Below are 6,292 nucleotides of genomic sequence, written 5' to 3' on the forward strand. Positions count from 1 at the left end.
GTTTTTTCAAATTATTGTCACACGCCTTTTAGTTTATGACATCACGTGATGACATTGCTAGCATCACAGATGCATGCAAGACGTGACGACTATCGATGCATGGCTAGAGGTTCTAGGCGACCAACGGTGCATGGCGTGATGTCTACATGGCCACGGAGACCATTGTGTTGGTTGTGTCGTGGCTACATGATGATCACAAAGTCTCGATCCAAGTAATACTATAGCGGCCTCTGTGTACATTTCTTTCTTAGTTTGAAATTTCTAGATCAATTGATGACAATTTGATATGATGTTTCACAAGTCTTGAGCACCAGGGTTTATGTACAAAATTTTCAATCCCTAACCCATCCACCCCGGACACGAACTTTGGATTGCATCACGTAGATGTACAAAATCCAGTTCCTAGCGCCTGCCCCAAGCGCCTACGATTGTGATTTTTTTCCAGGATCCTAATTAAGCGCCTAAATAAGCCGGCTGCATTGTAGGTGCCCAACACCGAAGTATTTTAGTTATAGTAGGTAACTACCAATTACTCCCCGCATCTCTCCCCCTAGGGCACGCTCTAAAACTATCGCCGCCGCTCACACACCCGCCTCGCTGCCACCGGATATGAAATCCACTCGGGGAGGTCGATTGGCCATCGTGACAGAGCGGGGCCATGGACGTGGGGGCCTATCATGGACGCCGTCGTGACAGATCGTGGACTTGCGGAGCTAACCACCGACGTCGTCGTCCATCGCATGGATGAGGATCCCCATGAGAAAGCTTTGGACTACTCGGCGTCCGACCCAGAGAAGCATCATGTCAACGAGGTGCAGTACTCCGTCATCGATCACAAGCAGCAGCATATGCACGGCATGGACTGGAATTCCGTTACGGTAATTTTAATTTTTTAACCCTAGATCTGTCTTCAAGTTTAAGGTTAGAGGTTAATCATTAAACCATCAATACATTGTTGAATTGGCATAATGGAATCTAGCTCTAAATATAATCTTGATCATTAGTACGTAATGATCATTATTTATTCAATCAATCTTTGAGAAATTAATGGTTCATCCACTCCACAATTTAGTGCGTTTTGGTTTTATGCTAAAAGTCAGACATCATAAAGGTTGTGCATGTTTATTGACAATTTTTTAAAAGTACATCATATGATTTATGCTTTCATATGGATTTGATATTGCTTTTTTCTCCTTAAATTTTCAAAGTTAATAAATATTTACTTTAAAAATAATTTATAGGCACTACAGTATGAAACTTAGGGAATATTAGGTACTGTAAACAATGGTGCAGCTTATATCATACATAATTTAAACTTGCAGCCTTATTCTCATGATTATGCGGACATTTCTGAATGAGAGATGGATGCACACACTCAGAGAACCCTTGAAGAATTGCAGAATGGACAGTGCAACATGCTTAAGCGTATGGCATATCGTTACGCGTTCTGTGGCAAATATCTGGACCCGGCTTTTGTTAGTATTCTTGAGCATGCCGAAGGAGTTGCTAAAGGATACCAAATGAAGCATGGTGTGAGGGCGAAACACAAGGCGCTAGCCCAATATCTCAGGAATTTGTCGGACAAAGAGAAGGTCTGAAGAAGGCGTTATGAGAACCAGCATGCCAAAGAATAGATGAATAAACGAAACCATGAAGAAGTTCTGGTTGGCATAAGTAGTCATTCGTGGTTTTTTTTTGAAAATACCAATGAATATTTTAATTTATCATAGTTTTTGCAAAAATGTTACATTTATTAAATTTAATCATAAAAATGCATACAATTCAATTATTCATTTTTTCAAATATTTGCAACCTTGCATCTAATAGTTTACCATTTTATTGGTTAACCATTATTTTCATATATATATATATATTGTGGAGTGCTTAAAATTATTCAAGATCAATTGGTATTGAAAGACTTATCCACATGCAATATGAACAGCGGTGTATATTTAGGGTTTCTTTAAAAGAACACATGTGGTCATGCTGATCTTTTGTGTTTGGCCAGAATTGGTAAAGCTGCCAAATCTGCATCTGATCCGGCCCAACACTTTGTTCCTTTTGTGGGCCTACACAAGTGGGAGGCGGAGAGAAAAGCGAGCGATGGCCCCAACCCCAACCCCAACCCCATTCCCAATCCCACCACACTTCGTTCTTTGTAGAGACAGAGAGGCGACGCGGAGGGCGGCGGCTAGGGTTTGCCAAGCCGTCACCTTGGCCGCCCCCGTCGTCGTCAAATCGGCCGGATCAGCGAGGCCACCCACTCCCCCCTGCTCCGGCCACGATTCTCCACTGCTTCGTCGACAGCAAGGTCCGATAACAGCACCTCTTCTCCCCAATCCTTGTCGCGCCGCCCGAAGCTCCGGTGGTGCCAGCTTCAAACAAGTCTACTCCAGCCCCATCTGGTACCACTTCACAGGTAAGATTGATCTACCCTGCCCTTCTAATGTCGATCTGACCTTAATTTTGCGATCTAACAGCACCGCCCAAGTTAAAATCTGACACTTGCTTGTGTGCATGTTTCGGGTATTCACAGATTTACTGTCAACTAGTAGGTCATATTGCAACAACTAATTTTACAGCAAGATAATCTGACAATGTACTGCGTAATCATGGTTTTACTTGTTCGTATGGGTAGTCATGGGTAAACACTTTCATGCAAGTAAGAGAAAAAGGTGGGTGTTGGCCAGCATACCTTGCTCGTCGACATAGCCTTCACTATGCTATCATCTTTCTTGACAGATGCTATCAAGTACTTTTCCCCTGGAAAATGGCCCCCCGCTGCTAGATATAGAAAAAGTATATTCACAGGAGCATACACATGTTTTGGTTTGTTGGGATAGTTTGAAGACTGTGTATATGTATTTGCTGATGCTTAGTTATTAAAAACTAAAAAGGCGAGCACAGAAGCAGTCCATGAGGAAATTTGTAATGATGGAATGAGGATCAGTTATAGTTTCATGTATTACTCGATGGTAGTATGATGATTAGTGCATATTTTGAAGGATTTGTCAAGTATAGACTGCTCTTGATTGGTGCATGTTTTTATGATATGTGCACACATGTAATATTTTTGGTTGGTGCATATTTTGCTGATTGTTGTTACTGCTTACTTGAATTATGTCAGCCTATCTCCAAGATATGGTATGGGCTTGTTGGGGTCAATAAAAATTTCCTGTGAGCTAGTAGTACACATTGCAACAAATTCCTCACTATTGGATTTTCTGACATTATACTTCATAATCATGATTTTACTTGTTGGTATGGGTAGTAATGAGTAAATAAATATCAAGTATACAAAAGGGTGACAATTGGTCAGCATACCTTGCTCGTTCTCATAGCCTTCACTATGTTGTCATCTTGCTTGAGAGATTCTATCATGTCCTTATTCTCACTGGAAATTGGAAAATTAACCTCCACAACTACCTCTAAAAATGTTATGTATAGCAGCAAATGCATTATTTGTTTTGTTGGGACAATTTAAAGACTTTATATTTATTACCTGATGGTACCACACAACAGCCCATCAGGAAATTTGCAGTGATCAAAGGCAGATCAGTTATAGTTTCACGTATTGCTCGATGAGAGCAGTCAATCATGGTTCATTTTTACATGGCTACTAATTGGTTGGTTACCAAGTTTTCTTGTCCAGCTCACAAAATTGTAACCTTGAAATATCCTAATTGGTTATGTCTGCCCAATGATTATGAGTCTAACCACTAGTCTTGACTAGTCGTGTGAATAGTTGTCAATTAGCTTTTTCGTGTAGATGTTTATACATGAACTACGTACTTAGCAAGAAGTATGCGAAAAGATTATTCACATTGTATATGGTGCTAACAAGTCATAATGGAAGACTGATTTCATATATCAATAACTAACATTTGTTCATTGCAATGCATGCAACAGGTTTGAATGGCAAGGGAAACCATCCTCATCAGCAATGAAGAGAGTGATCACCGGACCACCTCAGATGATGCTTCAGATGGCACTTCACGTGGGAGTGACGGCTATAGTGGTGATGACGACACCTCTAGCGACCATGACACTAATGATAGTTCTGATGGAGATGGAGATGTGGACCACGATCCTATCTTGGCACTACGAGGTAAAGTTCTATTTGGCTGGTCCGATATTAAATGAACCGTGAAATATCGAAAGTTGATGTTTGAGTGACACTTGATTACCACACATTACTCTGTTTGGGTTCTAAATGACCTTCCAAATCAACATTGACTGAACTAGAGCTTACATAGAGCAGTGTTTAGTTGTTAGTTTAAATAAATCAAATAATCAATTTGCCCATGTTTCTACGAGATATTGCTAGGTGGATGTGATTGGGTTATCTATGTCCTTCATTTCTTGATCATTGGAGTAGGCATTGATCATTAACCCAGTGCTGATGTTCTAGATCTTACATATGAAATTATTTACTACGCTGTCATCTTAATTTTTTTTTATACAGGTCCGGGATACCATGTGAGAAAAGGAACTTTCGAGGATTGCATCTTCTACGGCAACCATGTATTGCTAAACGGGGATCGGTGGGACTATCTCAAATCCATAGTAAAGCAGTGCCAACCTCCCATACCATACTATGTCAGCACCATCACTCGCTCGGCAGTCATCAGAGGGAAGAGCAAGATGGTAAACACTTGGACTTTTCTTTTTGCAAATCATACTTCACTAGTGAAAATGCCATCATGTAGAGACAGAGAGGAGCACGGGCGTGGTTGTGCAAATCATTCTTACTTATTTTGTGCAAATTATACTTCATTTTTATGTAACATTATTTATTTCCCTGTGCAATCAGTGATTCTCAAAAGAGTACAGTCAGGCCTACATCAAAGATTATCTGCGAAAGCCCATGGTTGTGTGTGTCACCAGCGAACATTTTGAAGGTAATAAAAAGGTCTTGTTCAAGATGGGCAAGAAGGACGGGCGAGCGATCATGACGAAGAACTGGAGAGAAGTCGTTGAGGGCGCCAGAATGAAAAAAGATCAAATGGCTATCTTCAGGTTCATGGAAAGGAGTGGAGGTGGGCTTAGGGTGAACATGGTTAGTGGCATGAGGATTCGTTGACCCGCCGCAGTAGTTTGACGCTAGTTTTATAATCTGTATGTACTAGCCAGTAACTACAAGTTGGTAGTATCAGCTTTAGGGTCCAGTAAGTGCAACTTAGTAGTAATTGGTACTTGGTAGTAATTGGTACTTGGTAGTAACTGGTACTTGGTAGTAACTGGTACTTTGGTGGTATAACTTTTGGGTCCGACTAGATACGAAGATCGTCCAGTAAGTGGAAGTAAGTGGAACTTGGTAGTAACTTGGTGGTAGTATGAACCCTATGTGGCGTAATGTACTTGCTATACAAGTCTATATATATAACGCACCCTGGTACCCTCCTTGATATAATTACATTTATGGACTGCAATTATATTTCCTTTTTTTGCCACAGTGATGCTAGTATTTTTAGAATCAAATCTAACCGGGTTTCAAATGGATTAGACACTACTTTCATTTTTGAACGAGGTTTGTGTGTTCGCTAGTACGAGTTATTTTGAAAATGCGGTATGTATGTGTGTCGCATAAAAAAATAAAATGCCAAAAAAAGAGCGAGACCTATTTCTGTTACTTTCGAGATGGCATGCTATTTTCAAAATGATGTTTTTTTTAATTTGAAAAACAGTATATACTAAAAAAACATGCTATCTTTTGAAAAGCGTAATTAAAAATATGCTGTTTTCAAAATCAGCACGCTGCTTTCAGAACAGCATATTTTAAAAAGTATGTATTTTTTGAAATCAGTTTAAAAACAGCGTTATATTTTAAAAACAGCGTTATATTTTTTAAAATAGCGTTGTATTTTTAGAATGAGGCTGTTATTTTGAAATCAGCGTGCTATTTTTAAAAATAGCATATTCAAAAGAACATGATTTTTTTGAAATCAGCATGCTATTTTAATAGTAGCATATTGAAAGCATTATATTTTTAAAATAAGCATGCTATTTTTTAAAAATATCATGCTGATTTCAAAAACAGCATGCTATTTTAAAAGTAGCATATTGAAAAGAGCATTATATTTAAAAGTACCATGCTATTTTTAAAATTAGCATGCTATTTTTGAAATTAGCATGTTATTTTAAAAGTAGCATAATTTTAAAATCAACATGCTATTTTTAAAATCAGCATGATATTTTTAAATCGGCATATTCATTATATTTTATTTTCAATTGAACATGTTTTTTTCAAATGAGCATGCTATTTTTAAAATATCTGTATGCTTATTTTCTA

Source organism: Triticum dicoccoides, chromosome 6A (genome assembly GCF_002162155.2).
Source record: "Triticum dicoccoides isolate Atlit2015 ecotype Zavitan chromosome 6A, WEW_v2.0, whole genome shotgun sequence".
NCBI classification, from domain to species: domain Eukaryota; kingdom Viridiplantae; phylum Streptophyta; class Magnoliopsida; order Poales; family Poaceae; genus Triticum; species Triticum dicoccoides.